This window comes from Danio rerio, chromosome 20 (genome assembly GCF_052040795.2).
Source record: "Danio rerio strain M-AB ecotype USA chromosome 20, GRCz13ab, whole genome shotgun sequence".
Lineage (NCBI taxonomy): Eukaryota > Metazoa > Chordata > Actinopteri > Cypriniformes > Danionidae > Danio > Danio rerio.
In genome coordinates this window covers 29,617,678-29,637,271 of record NC_141040.1, presented here as the reverse complement: position 1 = coordinate 29,637,271, position 19,594 = coordinate 29,617,678, and the positions used below count along the sequence as shown (strand labels likewise).

The 19,594-nt window shown below is 40.2% G+C and overlaps 13 non-coding genes across 13 annotated transcripts; all 13 read right to left on the bottom strand.

Moving 5' to 3' along the window:
- Positions 1–339: 339 nt before the first annotated feature.
- On the bottom strand, positions 340–411 carry trnac-gca (transfer RNA cysteine (anticodon GCA)). Its single transcript has one exon. It is a non-coding gene; the product is annotated as a tRNA-Cys (tRNA).
- Positions 412–579: 168 nt separating this feature from the next.
- On the bottom strand, positions 580–651 carry trnac-gca (transfer RNA cysteine (anticodon GCA)). The gene has a single exon. It is a non-coding gene; the product is annotated as a tRNA-Cys (tRNA).
- A 167-nt stretch (positions 652–818) lies between these two features.
- Positions 819–890, bottom strand: trnac-gca (transfer RNA cysteine (anticodon GCA)). The gene has a single exon. It is a non-coding gene; the product is annotated as a tRNA-Cys (tRNA).
- Positions 891–1,773: 883 nt separating this feature from the next.
- On the bottom strand, positions 1,774–1,845 carry trnac-gca (transfer RNA cysteine (anticodon GCA)). The gene has a single exon. It is a non-coding gene; the product is annotated as a tRNA-Cys (tRNA).
- A 401-nt stretch (positions 1,846–2,246) lies between these two features.
- On the bottom strand, positions 2,247–2,318 carry trnac-gca (transfer RNA cysteine (anticodon GCA)). The gene has a single exon. It is a non-coding gene; the product is annotated as a tRNA-Cys (tRNA).
- Positions 2,319–2,720: 402 nt separating this feature from the next.
- On the bottom strand, positions 2,721–2,792 carry trnac-gca (transfer RNA cysteine (anticodon GCA)). The gene has a single exon. It is a non-coding gene; the product is annotated as a tRNA-Cys (tRNA).
- A 167-nt stretch (positions 2,793–2,959) lies between these two features.
- On the bottom strand, positions 2,960–3,031 carry trnac-gca (transfer RNA cysteine (anticodon GCA)). Its single transcript has one exon. It is a non-coding gene; the product is annotated as a tRNA-Cys (tRNA).
- A 637-nt stretch (positions 3,032–3,668) lies between these two features.
- On the bottom strand, positions 3,669–3,740 carry trnac-gca (transfer RNA cysteine (anticodon GCA)). Its single transcript has one exon. It is a non-coding gene; the product is annotated as a tRNA-Cys (tRNA).
- A 633-nt stretch (positions 3,741–4,373) lies between these two features.
- trnac-gca (transfer RNA cysteine (anticodon GCA)) lies at positions 4,374–4,445 on the bottom strand. The gene has a single exon. It is a non-coding gene; the product is annotated as a tRNA-Cys (tRNA).
- A 405-nt stretch (positions 4,446–4,850) lies between these two features.
- Positions 4,851–4,922, bottom strand: trnac-gca (transfer RNA cysteine (anticodon GCA)). Its single transcript has one exon. It is a non-coding gene; the product is annotated as a tRNA-Cys (tRNA).
- A 402-nt stretch (positions 4,923–5,324) lies between these two features.
- On the bottom strand, positions 5,325–5,396 carry trnac-gca (transfer RNA cysteine (anticodon GCA)). The gene has a single exon. It is a non-coding gene; the product is annotated as a tRNA-Cys (tRNA).
- Positions 5,397–6,038: 642 nt separating this feature from the next.
- Positions 6,039–6,110, bottom strand: trnac-gca (transfer RNA cysteine (anticodon GCA)). The gene has a single exon. It is a non-coding gene; the product is annotated as a tRNA-Cys (tRNA).
- Positions 6,111–6,514: 404 nt separating this feature from the next.
- Positions 6,515–6,586, bottom strand: trnac-gca (transfer RNA cysteine (anticodon GCA)). The gene has a single exon. It is a non-coding gene; the product is annotated as a tRNA-Cys (tRNA).
- Between the last annotated feature and the right edge of the window lie 13,008 nt (positions 6,587–19,594).

Below are 19,594 nucleotides of genomic sequence, written 5' to 3'. Positions count from 1 at the left end.
GGAAAAAGAGCTACTGGTCAATCAGTTAGGAAGATCCAACTTCAATGTAGCAACCCGGGGTCAAGGTAAGTTACGGACACAAATCCAAGGTCTTAATGAAAGGGGGCACACAGATTTGAACCGGAGACCTCTTGATCTGCAGTCAAATATTCTCCGACTGAGCTATACCCCCATGACAACAATTTTGATTTAGCAAAACAAGAAAACTCTTTCATCAAGATCTGTTTGAAAATCAATTTTGGAAAAAGAGCAACTGGTCAATCAGTTAGGAAGATCCAACTTCAATGTAGCAACCCGTTATCAAGGTAAGTTACAGACACAAATCCAAGGTCTTGACAAAGGGGGCACCCGGATTTGAACCGGGGACCTCTTGATCTGCAGTCAAATGCTCTACCACTTAGCTATACCCCCATGACAACAACATTTTTTTTAGCAAAGAAAGAAAACTCTTTCATGAAGATCTGTCTGAAAATCAATTTTGGCAAAAGAGCGACTGGTCAATCAGTTAGGAAGATCCAACTTCAATGTAGCAACCTGTTATCAAGGTAAGTTACAGACACAAATCCAATGTCGTGACAAAGGGGGCACCCGGATTTGAACCAAGAACCTCTTAATCTGCAGTCAAATGCTCTACCAATGAGCTATACCCCCATGACAACGAGCTTTATTTAGCAAAGAAAGAAGACTCTTTCATAAAGATCTGTCTAAAAATCAATTTTGGAAAAGGAGTGACTGGTCAATCAGTTAGGAAGATCCAACTTCAACGTAGCAACCCGTTATCGATGTAAGTTACAGACACAAATCCAAGGTCTTGACAAAGGGGGCACCTGGATTTGAACCAGGGACCTCTTGATCTGCAGTCAAATGCTCTACCACTGAGCTATACCCCCATGACAACGAGTTATATTTAGCAAAGAAAGAATACTCTTTCATAAAGATCTGTCTAAAAATCAATTTTGGAAAAAAAGCGACTGGTCAATCAGTTAGGAAGAACCAACTTCAATGTAGCAACCCGTTATCAAGGTAAGTTACAGACACAAATCCAAGGTCTTGAGAAAGGGGACGCCCGGATTTGAACCAGGGACCTCTTGATCTGCAGTCAACTGTTCTCCCACTGAGCTATACCCCCATGACAACAACTTTGATTTAGCAAAACAAGAAAACTCTTTCATAAAGATCTGTTTGAAAATCAATTTTGGAAAAAAAAGCGACTGGTCAATCATTTAGGAAGATCCAACTTCAAAGTAGCAGCCCTGGGTCAAGGTAAGTTACGGACACAAATCCAAGGTCTTGACAAAGGTGGCACCCGGGCTTGACTTGGGGTTTTCTTGATCTGCAGTCAAATGTTCTCCCACTGAGCTATACCCGCATGACAAAAAGTTTGGTATAGCAAAGAAAGAAAACTCTTTCATAAAGATCTGTCTGAAAATTAATTTTGGAAAGAAAGCAACTGGTCAATCAGATAGGAAGATCCAACTTCAATGTAGCAACCCGTTATCAAGGTATGTTACAGACACAAATCCAAGGTCTTGACGAAGGGGGCACCCTGGACTTGACTTAGGTATGTCTTGATCTGCAGTCAAGTGTTCTCTCACTGAGCTATACCCCCATGACAACAATTTTGATTTAGCAAAACAAGAAAACTCTTTCATCAAGATCTGTTTGAAAATCCAATTTCAAAAACCGATTGGTTATGCCGTTAGGAAGAGCCAACTTCTATGCACCAACCCAGGGTAAACATATGCAACAGATACAAATCCGAGGTCTTGCCAAAGGGGGCACCTGGATTTGAACCGGGGACCTCTTGATCTGCAGTCAAATGCTCTACCACTGAGCGATACCCCCATAACAACAAGTTTGATTTAGCAAAGAAAGAAAACTCTTTCATAAAGATCTGTTTGAAAATGCAATTTCAAAAACCGATTGGTCATGCCGTTAGGAAGAGCCAACTTCTATGTACCAACAAAGGGTAAACACAAGTAACAGATACAAATCCAAGGTCTTGCCAAAGGGGGCACCCGCATTTGAACCGGGGACCTCTTGATCTGCAGTCAAATATTCTCCGACGGAGCTATACCCCTATGACAACTATTTTGATTCAGCAAAACAAGAAAACTCTTTCATAAAGATCTGTTTGAAAATACAATTTCAAAAACCGATTGGTTATTTTGTTAGGAAGAGCCAACTTCTATGTACCAAAAAAAGGGTAAACACAAGTACCAGATACAAATCCAAGGTCTTGCCAAAGGGGGCACCCGGATTTGAACTGGGAACCTCTTCATCTGCAGTCAAATGCTCTACCACTGAGCTATACCCCCAAGACAAACAGTTTGGTATAGCAAAGAAAGAAAACTCTTTCATAAAGATCTGTCTGAAAATCAATTTTGGAAAAAGAGCGACTGGTCAATCAGTTAGGAAGATCCAACTTCAAAGTAGCAACCCGGAGTCAAGGTAAGCTACAGACACAAATCCAAGGTCTTGACAAAGGGAGCACCCGGACTTGACTTGGGTATGTCTTGATCTGCAGTCAAGTGTTCTCCCACTGAGCTATACCCCCATAACAACAATTTTGATTTAGCAAAACAAGAAAACTCTTTCATCAAGATCTGTTTGAAAATCCAATTTCAAAAACCGATTGGTATGCCGTTAGGAAGAGCCAACTTCTATGCACCAACCCAGGGTAAACATAAGCAACAGATACAAATCCGAGGTCTTACCAAAGGGGGCACCCGGATTTGAACCGGGGACCTCTTGATCTGCAGTCAAATGCTCTACCACTGAGCTATACCCCCATGACAACAAGTTTTATTTAGCAAAGAAAGAAAACTCTTTCATAAAGATCTGTCTAAAAATCAATTTTGGAAAAAGAGCGACTGGTCAATCAGTTAGGAAGATCCAACTTCAATGTAGCAACCCGTTATCAAGGTAAGTTACAGACACAAATCCAAGGTCTTGACAAAGGGGGTACCCGGATTTGAACCAGGGACGTCTTGATCTGCAGTCAAATGCTCTACCACTGAGTTATACCCCCATGACAACAAGTTTTATTTAGCAAAGAAAGAAAACTCTTTCATAAAGATCTGTCTGAAAATCAATTTTGGAAAGAAAGCAACTGGTCAATCAGATAGGAAGATCCAACTTCAAAGTAGCAACCCGGGGTCAAGGTAAGTTACGGACACAAATCTAAGGTCTTGACAAAAGGGAGCACCCAGACTTGACTTTCTCTTGATCAGCAGTCAAATGCTCTACCACTGAGCTATACTCCCATGACAATAATTTTGATTTAGCAAAACAAGAAAACTCTTTCATAAAGATCTGTTTGAAAATCTAATTTCAAAAACCGATTGGTCATGCCGTTAGGAAGAGCCAACTTCTATGTACCAACAAACGGTAAACACAAGTAACAGATACAAATCCAAGGTCTTGCCAAAGGGGGCACCCGGATTTGAACTGGGAATCTCTTCATCTGCAGTCTAATGCTCTACCACTGAGCTATACCTCAATACAAACAGTTTGGTATAGCAAAGAAAGAAAACTCTTTCATAAAGATCTGTCTGAAAATCAATTTTGGAAAAAAAGCGACTGGTCAATCAGTTAGGAAGAACCAACTTCAATGTAGCAACCCGTTATCAAGGTAAGTTACAGACACAAATCCAAGGTCTTGAGAAAGGGGACACCCGGATTTGAACCAGGGACCTCTTGATCTGCAGTCAACTGTTCTCCCACTGAGCTATACCCCCATGACAAAAAGTTTTGGTATAGCAAAGAAAGAAAACTCTTTCATAAAGATCTGTCTGAAAATCAATTTTGGAAAGAAAGCAACTGGTCAATCAAATAGGAAGATCCAACTTCAAAGTAGCAACCCGGGGTCAAGGTAAGTTACGGACACAAATCCAAGTTCTTGACAAAGGGGGCACACGGATTTGAACCTGGGACCTCTTGATCTGCAGTCAAATGCTCTACCACTGTTCTCTCACTGAGCTATACCCCAATGACAACAATTTTGATTTAGCAAAACAAGAAAACTCTTTCATCAAGATCTGTTTGAAAATCCAATTTCAAAAACCGATTGGTTATGCCGTTAGGAAAAGCCAACTTCTATGCACCAACCCAGGGTAAACATAAGCAACAGATACAAATCCGAGGTCTTACCAAAGGGGGCACCCGGATTTGAACCGGGGACCTCTTGATCTGCAGTCAAATGCTCTAACACTGACAACAAGTTTTATTTAGCAAAGAAAGAAAACTTTTTCATAAAGATCTGTCTAAAAATCAATTTTGGCAAAATCGGTCAATCAGTTAGGAAGATCCAACTTCAATGTAGCAACCCGTTACCAATGTAAGTTACAGACACAAATCCAAGGTCCTGACAAAGGGGGCACCCGGATTTGAACCAGGGACCTCTTGATCTGCAGTCAAATGCTCTACCACTGAGCTATATCCCCATGACAATGAGTTTGGCATAGCAAAGAAAAATAACTCTTTCACAAAAATCTGTCTGAAAATCAATTTTGGAAAAACAAGCGTCTGGTCAATCAGTTAGTAAGATCCAACTTCAAAGTAGCAACCCGGGGTCAAGGTAAGTTACGGACACAAATCCAAGTTCTTGACAAAGGGGGCACACGGATTTGAACCGGGGACCTCTTGATCTGCAGTCAAATATTCTCCGACGGAGCTATACCCCTATGACAACTATTTTGATTCAGCAAAACAAGAAAACTCTTTCATAAAGATCTGTTTGAAAATACAATTTCAAAAACCGATTGGTTATTTTGTTAGGAAGAGCCAACTTCTATGTACCAATAAAAGGGTAAACACAAGTACCAGATACAAATCCAAGGTCTTGCCAAAGGGGGCACCCGGATTTGAACTGGGAACCTCTTCATCTGCAGTCAAATGCTCTACCACTGAGCTATACCCCCAAGACAAACAGTTTGGTATAGCAAAGAAAGAAAACTCTTTCATAAAGATCTGTCTGAAAATCAATTTTGGAAAAAGAGCGACTGGTCAATCAGTTAGGAAGATCCAACTTCAAAGTAGCAACCCGGAGTCAAGGTAAGCTACGGACACAAATCCAAGGTCTTGACAAAGGGGGCACCCGGACTTGACTTGGGTATGTCTTGATCTGCAGTCAAGTGTTCTCCCACTGAGCTATACCCCCATAACACAATTTTGATTTAGCAAAACAAGAAAACTCTTTCATCAAGATCTGTTTGAAAATCCAATTTCAAAAACCGATTGGTTATGCCGTTAGGAAGAGCCAACTTCTATGCACCAACCCAGGGTAAACATAAGCAACAGATACAAATCCGAGGTCTTACCAAAGGGGGCACCCGGATTTGAACCGGGGACCTCTTGATCTGCAGTCAAATGCTCTACCACTGAGCTATACCCCCATGACAACAAGTTTTATTTAGCAAAGAAAGAAAACTCTTTCATAAAGATCTGTCTAAAAATCAATTTTGGAAAAAGAGGGACTGGTCAATCAGTTAGGAAAATCCCACTTCAATGTAGCTACCTGTTATCAAGGTAAGTTACAGACACAAATCCAAGGTCTTGACAAAGGGTACACCCGGATTTGAACCAGGGACCTCTTGACCTGCTGTCAAATATTCTCCCACTGAGCTATACCCCCATGACAACAATTTAGATTTAGCAAAACAAGAAAACTCTTACATAAAGATCTGTTTGAAAATCAATTTTGGAAAAAAAGCGACTGGTCAATCAGTTAGGAAGATCCAACTTCAAAGTAGCAACCCGGGGTCAAGGTAAGTTATGGACACAAATCCAAGGTCTTGACAAAGGTGGCACCCGGGCTTGACTTGGGGTTTTCTTGATCTGCAGTCAAATGTTCTCCCACTGAGCTATACCCCCATGACGAAAATTTTGATTTAGCAAAACAAGAAAACTCTTTCATAAAGATCTGTTTGAAAATCCAATTTTAAAAACCGATTGGTCATGCCGTTAGGAAGAGCCAACTTCTATGCACCAACCCAGGGTAAACATAAGCAACAGATACAAATCCGAGGTCTTACCAAAGGGGGCACCCCGATTTGAACCGGGGACCTCTTGATCTGCAGTCAAATGCTCTACCACTGAGCTATACCCCCATGACAACAAGTTTGATTTAGCAAAGAAAGAAAACTCTTTCATAAAGATCTGTTTGAAAATTAATTTTGGAAAAAAAAGCGACTGGTCAATCAGTTAGCAAGATCCAACTTCAAAGTAGCAACCCTGGGTCAAGGTAAGTTGCGGACACAAATCCAAGTTCTTGACAAAGGTGGCACCCGGGCTTGACTTTGGGTGTTCTTGAGCTGCAGTCAAATGTTCTCCCACTGAGCTATACCCCCATGACGACAATTTGTTTTTAGCAAAACAAGAAAACTCTTTCATCAAGATCTGTTTGAAAATCCAATTTCAAAAACCGATTGGTCATGCCGTTAGGAAGAGCCAACTTCTATGCACCAACCCAGGGTAAACATAAACAACAGATACAAATCCGAGGTCTTACCAAAGGGGGCACCCAGATTTGAACCGGGGACCTCTTGATCTGCAGTCAAATGCTCTACCATTGAGCTATACCCTCATGACAAACAGTTTGGAATAGCAAAGAAAGAAAACTCTTTCACAAAGATCTGTCTGAAAATCAATTTTGGAAAAACAAGCGACTGGTCAATCAGTTAGTAAGATCCAACTTCAAAGTAGCAACCCAGGGTCAAGGTAAGTTACGGACACAAATCCAAGGTTTTGACAAAGGGGGCACCCGGATTTGAACCGGGGACCTCTTGATTTTTTTTTTTTATTTATTTTTTTTTTTTCCCAGGCGGTCTCCCATCCAAGTACTAACCAGGCCCGACCCTGCTTTACTTCCGAGTTCAGATGAGATTTTTTTTTTTTTAATGAAGAAATTTTCATACAATTGCAATTTTACATTTTACACATATTTGCACAAGACATCTCATTTCATTTCAAGCAGTTCATTTGTGGTCGATGGTCCTATTTCCAGGGTCCTTTCAGTCAAAAGTAATGTCCAATTCACAGTCCTTTAAAATCTGACATTCTTCAAGTGTAAAAACATTGTAAAAAACATCAACTTTTTCTTCATGATAAAAATAATAAAACAAACATTGTACATACTTAACGAATTTTCTTTTAAAAATGTTCCATACATTTAGTCGCACTTTTTCCTTCCTCATTACAACTCTTCTTTCCCATATTGCGTTTTTCATCAACATTATCAGCAAGTTAATAAGCTTTTTGTTTTTACATGCACATTCATTTTCCAATCCCAACATTAAACATTCCATTCCATTCCATTCCATTTCTTCCTCCCCTTTTAATATTGAGATCATTTCTTTACATCTTTCATTAAAATCATCCAACTGTTTGCAATGTAAAAATAAATGTAAAAGCCCCTCATCATCTTCGTTACACACTTTACATGTTGCATCTTGTTCCATCCCAATTTTATTTAAAATGGCATCAGTAAAAATCACTCTGTGTCTAATAAAATATTCTAAGTTTGCCAGTTTTGTTTGTATAAAAACACCTTTCATGTTTTCCCATATGTTGTTCTCATTTGTTATCTCGTATTTTTGCATCCAGTATACATTTGCCACAGGTTTCTTAAAAACTGCATCCCTAAAAACACAATAAAAACTTTTCACAGTACATTCCTTAAAATCATTCAATTTCTCCCCTATTCTTACATACACTTCCATTCCATCAACGTCATCTTCTTTATTTTCAATTTTTTGAATCCATTCTTGAGGGATTGCAGTTTTAATTATTTCGTACTTATTTTTTATTTCTTGTCTGCTATATTCTTCCTTTGCTTCTTCCATGGCATCTATAATGCATTGTACTGGTAAAAAACCTTCTTTAAGTGAAGTTTATTCATAAACTAATTTCGAGAGGAGCACGTGATTATGATTGAACACGGCTGGTTCTGCATTAGCATGCTTGATCCACCAATCAGGCCATTCCTAACCACTATAAAGAGCCAGGGATTTCTCACTACAGTCATCTTCGATTTGAAGAACACACTGCTCTGCATCAGCTGCTACTGCTACTGCTACTGCTACTGCTACTGCTACTGCTACTGCTACTGCTACTGCTACTGCTACTGCTACTGCTACTGCTACTGCTACTGCTACTGCTACTGCTACTGCTACTCCAGCTACATCAACTTCTCCAGCTACATCAACTTCTCCAGCTACATCAACTTCTCCAGCTACATCAACTTCTCCAGCTACAACAACTTCTCCAGCTACAACAACTTCTCCAGCTACAACAACTTCTCCAGCTACAACAACTTCTCCAGCTACAACAACTTCTCCAGCTACAACAACTTCTCCAGCTACAACAACTTCTCCAGCTACAACAACTTCTCCAGCTACAACAACTTCTCCAGCTACAACAACTTCTCCAGCTACAACAACTTCTCCAGCTACAACAACTTCTCCAGCTACAACAACTTCTCCAGCTACAACAACTTCTCCAGCTACAACAACTTCTCCAGCTACAACAACTTCTCCAGCTACAACAACTTCTCCAGCTACAACAACTTCTCCAGCTACAACAACTTCTCCAGCTACAACAACTTCTCCAGCTACAACAACTTCAGCTACATCAACTTCTCCAGCTACAACAACAACAACAACTTCTCCAACAACAACAACTTCTCCAGCTACAACAACAACAACAACTTCTCCAACAACAACAACAACAACTTCTCCAACAACAACAACAACAACTTCTCCAACAACTTATCCAACTACAACTTCTCAACCTTCTACTTCAAATTGCCTCACACAATGCAATCTCTGTGTCTTCAACCCAATTCTCCAACAAGATCACAGTAAAAAACTCGATCACCATCCATGAACTTTGCCTAAACTCTTGATGCCACGATCCAAGCTGAACTCTCTTCTAGGGGTGCACCAGCGGTAACATACATGACACTTTTTAAGGGGAAGCCTCACAAACTACAACTAAGATTAAACATCCATCTTTAAAGGATGATTCTAGCGTGAATAGAATGACTCACCTCTCATTCAAGGTTCTAGACAATCCAATCCTTAAAACATCAGTCCACAACTTATGCATACATTGATAAACATCCATGTTAATCCTCCAAACTAGTCGCTGTGGTGCATTTAATAGAAAAAAAAAAAAAAAAAACACTGCCACATCTGATAGCAGTTTAACTTCTAAAAAGTTTACTCTGCTACTGAAAAACATTCAACGCATTAGGCATAGAAGTCCAATCGTAATATGCCCCAGTGACTCATGTCCATACACTTATAAGCCATAAGCTTATAATGGCAAGTTGGTTAGATGTGAAAACGGCAAAGAAACAAACTTCCCGCTTTGACTTCCACGAATGAGAGGAGGACATTTCTGACATGTCTGATGTTTCATCAATTGACTCTGCGTTAGATACAAACCAAGGGGTTTAAACTCCACTATAATTGCACCTACCCTGTCTTCAAGAGGTACATCAGGACCACTAGACAAGCAGATTTCCCATTTAATCTGCCATCCTTAGGAGGAACAAATGCCTACCTCTACTATCTTTGCACGTTGCGACAATGAGGCTTCGTACCATGCATTAACAAAGGCACTTCCACACTTAGTTGCCCATGCTCTTATTAAGACGCCCCGCATGGTTATCAGCTAAAATAATTTGTGTTTGCCACACATGTACCATGTTGTAATGTCATTTCTGATTCTCTCTTGTTTTTCTCATTTCAGAGATCATGTCAGCTGGTTGCAGAAGCTGACCCTCATCCAACCTATTACACTCCACATCCATTTCTAAATACATTTACACTCTTTGCAAATGACACTTTTCCACTCACATAGCCCACACCCTCGATGCCATATTCACACTAGCCTTTTTAATTTAAGTCTTCTGAACTAAGTATGACAATTCAATCCAACAATACACCTAACCATATCTGATCTATCTTCGCAGGATGAAGGGATGCAGGATGATATCCGTTCCCCCACACACCCGTAAACAGGCCCGGATTGGCTAATCGGGAGGACCGGGAAAATTCCCGGTGGGCCGGTCCTTTTTTTTGGCCGCGAGGGCCGGTGCCCCTAGCTCCAGAATCTGTTGCCTTTTTATTCATTATTTTACCGCAACTTTTCTCTTTTGTCGTGGTCGAGTGGTTAGCACGTTAGGTTAAGACGCCGCGGACCCGGGTTCGATCCTTGCTAGAGTAATTTAGTGTTTTCATTTTTATTGATAAGACATCTAATACTGTTAGGGTTGTAGAACATTTGAAGTTCTAAAGCAGCAGTTTTCTCAAAAAAAAAAAAAAAAAACATGATAGTGCCATTAGAAACTGATTTGGAAATATTTATTTACTTATTTTAATATAGTCAGTCATGAACTGAGGTGGGCTGGTCTGAGGCTTAAAACTCCAGAGCTGAAAAGGTGTCCCACTCCGGCCCTGGTTCTAAACCTCTTAGCATTTTTTACACCACAGAAGAGCAATACCACCTCGGGGAAGCCCAGCCGATCCTCTACAGCCAACTTCCACCATCATGCATTATTGGGTATGAAGTATGACTCTGTCATTTCCTTCCTATTTCCCTTCCTATTTAACATAGGAGCTCCTTCACTACCCTTCCCTGTTTTTCTAGCTTTAACTTTTTCTCTCCAAATTTAAACTATCCTATACTTCTATTCACTTTCATTCATCACAGCTCGGACCAATTCAGGGGTTGTCTTGAGTTTCAGTTGCTGCAACAGGAACGTTCTAAATGAGCTTGCATACACTTACAAATTTTCTAAATACCACTATCGTTGCACTTCCCGCACTAATACAGCAGTAAATGCTTCTGCGGGAGCACAAGTTGCCTCCATACTGGCCCACTACACCACTGCAGCCGCAGAAATGCTCAGCAGAGTTGCACACCCAAAGCACCACTGCTACCGCAGTGACCCTCTAGCATATGCCTTATTCACCTTCATCTTTACATATCACTAAAGGCAGTATTTAACGTCCCTGCGGGAGCACTCAAAACTTACTAATATCGACTGTTTAGGTGTTCCACTTAACTATACACCCCATTAACATCACTGCAACTGCAGTGACGCTCTAGCTGAGCCCCTTTTTCACTTTCATCTCTAAATATCACTGCTAATAGTACTTAGTATTTCCGTGTGAGGCTCTAATACTGAGTACCACTGCACCTCTGATACTGCAGAGACGCTTTGTCGAGCCTTATTCTCCCTCTGCACCACTGCTGCAACAGTTAAGCTTTGCCTGAACTGCAACTGCAGAGACGGCTGTTTAGCCTTAATTCTCTGCACCACTGATTTTATTGCACTTCTGTAACTGCAGAGAAGCTCTGCTGAGATTTATTTTTTGCACCAATGCTGCAGCAGTGACGCCCTGCCTGAACAGTCTTCCAACAACAGATATAAACTCTGTCATTGGTCATCTAACACCTTTAAATCCTCAATTGCCTCAGCCAATATTTCCTCAGAGAAGCCCAGCTGATTCTCGGTTGCAGACTTCAACCTAGTTTCTAAGCAGCACGACTCTGTCTGTTCTTCCTACTTTCTGTCTTAGTTGCATAGGACTTATTTTTACTAAACTTTCCTTTTAATTTTATTAAACTTCCCTTCTCTTCCTCTTCATAATTTTTCAATTTCACTTGCACTCATTCTCCGCAGCTCGGACTCCCAAAGGGGTAGCCCCAAGCTCCCACTGCCACAGCAGTGAAGCTAATTAAGAGCTCACATGTACACTTTTCAAAAAAATTTAACCATTATCACACTCCGCCGCAATAATACAGCCGTAAAGGCGTAGCGGGAACTCGTATTGCTTCCATACTGTCTACAATTACACCTCTACAGCAGCTCCACTTAATTACATTGCATTGTAGCATCAATTTATTCTCCATCACCACACTCCCCGCAACTATACAGCCATAAAGGCTTAGCGGGAACTCGTATTGCTTACATACTAACCACCATCACACCTTTACAGCAGCTCCACTTAATTACATTGCATTGTAGTATCAATTTATTTTCCATCACCACACTCCACGCTATAATACAGCTGTAAAGGCTTAGCGGGAACATGTATTGCTTTCACACATATAATGCACCAGACTCTGAATACCTATGCACCCCTGCAGCCACAGAGTCGCTCTACTGTGCCTGATTCCTATCTGCTACACAGCTGTTAATCAGCTCTCCAAAGTGTACTTCCTTTTAGATACTGACTTCCACCGCACCTCTGCAGCCGCAGAGACGCTCAGCCGAGCATCACTCCCCTCTACATCACTGCCGCAGCAGTGACGCTTAGCGAGCGCATATACACTTCCACTTAGCAATCCACTACTGATACACTCTCCAGCACTGCCAAAGCAGTTAAACGTCTCTGCGGAGGCGTATTTACCTTCCAGATACTGACTTCCATTGCACCTCTGCAGCAGCAGAGACGCTCAGCCGAGCATCATTTACATCCCCTGCACCACTGCTGCAGCAGTGACGCTCTGCTGGAGCTCATGCACACTTCCATTACACTTATACCACTTCTGTCACTCCCAGCACTGCTAAAGCAGTTAAAACGCTGCTGCAGAAGCGTATTCTTCCCCTTAGTACTGACTACCACCGCACCTCTGCAGTCGCAGAGACGCTCAGCAGAGCATCACTCCCCTCCACATCACTGCCGCAGCAGTGACGCTCAGCGAGCGCATATACACTTTCATTTAGCAACCCAATACTGATACACTCTCCAGCACTGCTAAAGCAGTTAAACGTCCCTGCGGAGGCGTATTTCCCTTCCAGATACTGACTTCCATTGCACCTCTGCAGCAGCAGAGACGCTCAGCCGAGCATCATTTACATCCCCTGCACCACTGCTGCAGCAGTGATGCTCTGCTGGAGCTCATGCACACTTCCATTACACTTATACCACTTCTGTCACTCCCAGCACTGCTAAAGCAGTTAAAACGCTGCTGCAGAAGCGTATTCTTCCCCTTAGTACTGACTACCACCGCACCTCTGCAGTCGCAGAGACTCTCGGCCGAGCTTCATCCCCCCCTGCACCACTGCTGCAGCAGTGTCGCTCCACCGGAGCTCACGCACACTACCATTTATCCATACCACTACTGACACACCCCCCATTGGACTGCCAAAGCGGTTAATCAGTTAACCGCTTCTCATCTGCAACTACAGCTCCGCAGAACCTTACAGCTTGATTTTCCATCACTACTATACTAAACCTTTACGAAACTCACCACATATGTTTTAAACCTTTACACTTACCCCACTCACTCTCCCGCTGGTCCTTACAATTAACCGGCCCCGGGAGCACACATAGTCATACATAAGCACTTTCAGTTAAATTTTACACCCACACCAGTCTCTGTTGCTCCTCCAAGCTATTTCTGTATCACTTTTCAGCAGCCAGATATGGCATTAATCTCATGTGCCTTTTGGGGGGTTCTTCAAATACGCGGCTGCTGTCCCGAGCGGAGCATTTTGGGGAGTTGTCGAGATCTACCTGAGCTCGAGGCTCCCCTCTCTACCTCCAAACGGGAGGGAGCCCAGGGCTCAAGAACCTTCGGGCTCAGGGCTCTCTCCCGGGACAGCATGCCAAACTTGCTTATAATCAATCATCAGCTAAGTGTGAACTCTTGAAGTGAAGTTTATTCATAAACTAATTTCGAGAGGAGCACGTGATTATGATTGAACACGGCTGGTTCTGCATTAGCATGCTTGATCCACCAATCAGGCCATTCCTAACCACTATAAAGAGCCAGGGATTTCTCACTACAGTCATCTTCGATTTGAAGAATCCCCCCCTTCCACCCCTACCTTTTCACCTTTCCCTCCATAGGGCAGCACGGTGGCTCAGTGACTAGCACTGTCGCCTCACAGCAAGAACATCACCGGTTCTAGTTCCTTAACAGGCCGGTGGTCGTTTCTGTGTGTAGTTTGCATGTTCTTCCCGTGCTTGCGTGGGTTTTCCCCGGGTTCTCCGGTTTCCTCCCACATTCCAAAAACATGTACAACAAGTTAATCGTTAAATCTAAATTTCAATACAGGTAATCTAATAATGCAGCATATCTTTTAATAGCCTTCAATCTTAATCTTTAGCTATTATAAAAAGAGGGAGCTGTCGAGATCTACCTGAGCTCGAGGCTCCCCTCTCTACCTCCAAACGGGAGGGAGCCCAGGGCTCAAGAACCTTCGGGCTCAGGGCTCTCTCCCGGGACAGCATGCCAAACTTGCTAATAATCAATCATCAGCTAAGTGTGAACTCTTGAAACTCATATAAAATATCCCTTACTTTAACTATGGTGCCACCCACCATTTCTTTAAACAAATCTCCCTCCCTTGATTTAAAATGCAGTTGTTTAAGAAAAGAGGCTGATTTAAAATGTTCTCTCTTCCTAGAGGTTTAAAATGCACATTGTTTAAAAATTTGCCCCAAGCTCTTAACAATTCTTTATAAAAATCCGGGACCCTCTCCGCCATCCAGTTTTTTGTTTTCATCCATAAAATACTGTCCCCCAAATTAAAATTACCACATTTATTTAAAAAATATCCCACAGTTCCTTTCCACGTTGCTTCAGTTTCTTTGTCAAAGTACTTTTTTATTATTTTGACCCTCAAACTATTTTTTCTTTGCTCTATGTCCATCAACCCCTGTCCTCCCTTATCCACTTCCCCTATTAAAGTGGCATGTGCTATTTTTGCTGGTTTCCCCTCCCATAAAAAATCTAAAAAACATCTTTTCAGCATTTTTTCCGCCCCCATCGGCATTGCAGACACATATAAAATATACCACAATTTTGACACCATTAAAACATTTAACACTAAAACCTTCCCTTTTAATGTCAATGTCCTGTTTTTTCAGAATTTTAGTCTTTTCTCAATCCCTCCAAGCACTTCCTCCCACATTGTATCATCTGCTTTCTTTTCATCCTTCCCCATTAAAACTCCTAAAATCTTGATTTCTTTAGTTTCTTTAAAAGTGAACAGCTCTGCTAAATTCCCTACCTCTCCTAATCTCATGTATTCCGTTTTACTTTCATTTATTTTTGCTCCTGATCCTCGACAGTATTTTTGCACTATTTGCATCGCTTTCTTTACACTTTTGATATCTTTCATTAAAAGAGTGGTATCATCTGCGTATTGGAATATTTTAGTTTCTTGTCCATCCAGTCCTATTCCCTTTATCTCCTCATCTTGTTTTATCATTAATCCCAAGGGTTCTGCCACTAATGAATATAAAAGAGCTGATAGCGGACACCCTTGTCTAATCGATCGTGTGATGTTTACATTTTTTGTTAAAAAAACCATTACATTTAATCCTTGTTGTTGCCCCTTTGTATAAAATACTAATCCATTTTTTAAAATTCTCCCCAAATCCAAAAATCTGTAAAATATCAAATAAAAAACTGTGCTCAACTCTATCGAATGCCTTTTCAAAATCCAAGCTAATTAAAAAACCTCTTTTTTTCTTTTCGTTCATGTATCTTATTGTGTCTTTAATGCTAATTGTTGTGTCCGCTATATCTCTTCCCTTTACTCCGTATACCTGGTTTGTTTTTATTATACTTGGCATTATCTTTTAAGTCTGTTGGCTAAAACTTTAGATAAAATTTTTAAATCTGTATTTAGCATTGTTAATGGTCTGTAATTCTTTAAATAATTTTTTCCTCCTTTCCTTTTATATATCAATTCCATTAATCCCATTCCCATTCTTACATTTAATTCTCCTTCCTTAAAAATCTTCTCATATACCTCTTTTAAAATTCCAGTTAAAATATCTTTAAAAACTATATAAAACTCATTCCCCAACCCATCTATTCCTGGACTTTTATTTTTATTTAACTCGTTAATTGCTCTTTTTATTTCTTCCTCGTTTATTTGTTCATCACATTCCTTTTTTTCTATCTCTCCTACTGTTGTTTTTATTTGTTTTAATAAGTCCGCTTTGTCCTCCTCTATCACACCTTCTGCACTAAATAACTTGTCATAGTAATTTTTAATTTCTTCCAATATTCCATCATTTGTATCTATAACTACACCATCATCTCTTTTTAATTCATTAAATGTTTTGGCTTTACTTCGACTTTTTTCCAAGTTAAAGAAAAACTTTGTACACTTTTCTCCTTCCACAGTATGTTTGGCTTTGCTTCTTAATCTTGCCCCTTCATATTTTTCTTCTATCTCTTTTATTATTCCTTCAAGCTCTTTAATTTTTTGTATATCTTTCTCATTCTTATTCAATTCAATCTCTAATTGCTCTTTTGCATCTCTCTCCTTCTTTCTCCTAATGTTCTGTATTAATTTGCAATATTTTATCGTATACTTTTTAATTAAATACTTAACATTTTCCCACCATAATCTTTTATCCTCTGTGTATATTTCATTTTTCTTTTCTTCTTCTATTAATCTTTGAATATTTAAAATATAGTTTTCATTTTTTAAAACATCTGTATTTAAAATCCACACTCCTGGCCCTCTTTTCACTTTACTCCAGTCTAATTGCATAAAAATTGGTTTGTGGTCACTTAAACTAGTCTCCGCATATTTAATATTTCCAATAAAATTCTCAATATTCCTTGTGCATAAAATAAAATCAATTCTTGTTTTACACATAAAATTCCCCACTAACTGTCTTCTTGAGTACTCTTTCTTTTTTTCATTTCTTTCTCTCCAAACATCAATCATATTGTTTTCTTCCATTAATAATTTCAATTCCCCTCTTCCTTTATCTGTTTTAAAAAACATTCCTTCTGCCATTTCCAATTTGCTGAACACAGTGTTAAAATCCCCTATCATAATAACTTCTTTATGTTGTTTTATCAGATTATTTAAACCGTTAAAATACTCTACCTTTTGCTTCTCTTCTGTTGGTGCATGAACATTGATCATAATTATTGTTTTTTTTTCAGACTTCATTTCAAATACTAAACATTTCCCTTCATTGTCATTGTATATTTTCTTGCACGTCACCCTACTTTTTTCTTTAATTAAAACTGCAACCCCTCTTCCTAGTCTACCATCACCATTATTGTATAAAATTTCTCCATTCCACATTTTTCTTATTTCATTCATTCTCTCATCGTTCCAATTTGTTTCTTGTAATAAAATAACATCCTCATTCCTACACATTTCAATAACTTTATCAAATTTTCTAACATCTGAAAGTCCTCTGGCATTAAAAGTGACAAATCTTAAAAGCATTAAAAGAATAAAAATATTTTTAAAACCCTTCATTTCAGTTCATTTTCAAAGTCTCTTAAAAGTTCAAATCTGTTTTTTTCAACTGTCTCTTTAAAAAGTTGTTTCCTTCTGTTAGCTTGTAAATTTGGCGTTACCTTTAGTGTTCTTCTTCTCCTTCTTGTCTCTGGTTTGGTCAAGTTTGTTTCTTCTTCTTCTTCACTCTTTTTTCCTCCCACCTCCATTCGCTCTTCATCCTCTTCATTTTCTAGATCTACAAATTTAAAACTGGTTGTTTCCTCCATGTTTGAAGTAGTTTTGTCGTCTTTTTCTGCATCTGTCTGTTCATCAACCTTCTTGTTTCCGTCCTTTACCTGGTCCATCTCACATTGAATAGTCTCTGTTTCCTCCATCTGTGTCTGCTCCTCCTTCCTCTCCTGTGCTTGCACTTGTTCTTCATCGATTTGTTGTTGTTGGTTTTCAGTATGTTTACTTGTAATGTCTTTCTCCTTTGGCCGTACTGTTGTGTCTTCTTCGTTGTCCTTGCTGTCTCTTTCATGCACCTGCCCGTTTACATGCTGCTCTTCCTCTTCCTCCTCTATAAAACATTCACACTTGTTTAAAACGGCTCTGCAATCCGGGCACACCACTGCATTACAGTGCTTCATAAAATGCCCCCTCTCCTCACACTTGTAGCACTTAAATTCAGGGCAGTCTTTTATCACATGTTCAGGGCTCATGCACAGCCGACAAGTCTTCACCTGATGGCTGTGCATCACCCTGAAATATTGTGGGCCATCCTCTGTGTCTATTTTTGTGCTGTATGGGAGGGAGACAACTTCTTTTGGGAAACATGCTTTGATGTACCTTGTCCCGTCTTCAATGGTTGTGCCCGGATAGCAGCGCCTTCTAATTTTTGATAAGGGTTCAACACCCCAGCCCTCCAATTTTTCTGTTATTTTATCATCAGCAATGTAAACAGGCAGGTGCATGAAAGAGACAACATATTCTCTGTTTTGCAGTCGTTTTACTTCACAAGTTGTTCCGTTAATGTCCAATCCATCCATTAAATCCTCCGTATCCTCTTCCTGTTCCAGCGTAATTTCATAGTATGTTGTCTGTTTTGGTCTCACTGCTAAAATTTTTCCACATCCAATCTTCTTCTCCACAGCTTTAATCACTTCAGTTGCTCTTACATCTCTTACATTCCCCACACTCACTGTTACAGTTGCTTCTTTTAAATATCTTCGTTTTGTAAAATCCTTACTCATTTCTTTTCCGTCTCGTTGTCGTTTAGCCAGTCCCTTGTCTTCCTTGTCTCGTACACCGTCCGCCATTGCCAAGTCTGTTCCAGGTTGTCCGTCCATTTTAAGCAAAAAAGAGAAAAATAAATCCCCCCAAACAGCACAGGCTGTCGGGAGGATTAAAAGAAAAAAACAAAAAGAAAGAAAAAGAAAAACTGCTGAAAAAACTTAAATCAAAAGCAAAACAAACAAACGAAAAACGTATGGTGAGCCTTCCTCACCTACTGCAGTCACACACTTCCTGACACACACTACTCACTAGCGCCCTCAGGGTGGTATGGCCGTAAGCGATTTGAACTGAGTACCTCTTGATCTGCAGTCAAATGCTCTACCACTGAGCTATACCCCCAAGAAAAACAGCTTGGTATAGCAAAGAAAGAAAACACTTTCATAAAGATCTTTTTGAAAATCAAATTTTAAAAAAAGCGACTGGTCATGCAGTTAGGAAAACCTAACTTCTAAAGTACCAACCCGGGGTCAATGTAAGTTACGGACACAAATCCAAGGTCTTGACAAAGGGGGCACCCAGACTTGACTTGGGGTTCTCTTGATATGCAGTCAAATGTTCTCCCACTGAGCTATACCCCATGACAACAATTTTGATTTAGCAAAACAAGAAAAGTCTTTCATAAAGATCTGTTTGAAAATACAATTTCAAAAACCGATTGGTCATGCCGTTAGGAAGAGCCAACTTCTATGTACCAACCCAGGGTAAACATAAGTAACAGACACAAATCCGAGGTCTTACCAAAGGGGGCACCCGGATTTGAACCGATTAGGTATAGCAAAGAAAGAAAACTCTTTCATAAAGATCTGTCTGTAAATCAATTTTGAAAATAACGACTGGTCACTTGGGTTGAAAGATCCAATTACAATGTTGCAACCCAGGGTCAAGGTAAGTTACAGACACAAATCCAAGGTCTTGACAGAGGGGGCACCCGAATTTGAACAGGAAACGTCTTTATCTACAGTCAAATGCTCTACCACTGAGCTATACCCCCAAGACAAACAGTTTGGTGTAGCAAAGAAAGAAAACTCTTTCATAAAGATCTGTTTAAAAATCAATTTTGGAAAAAAAGCG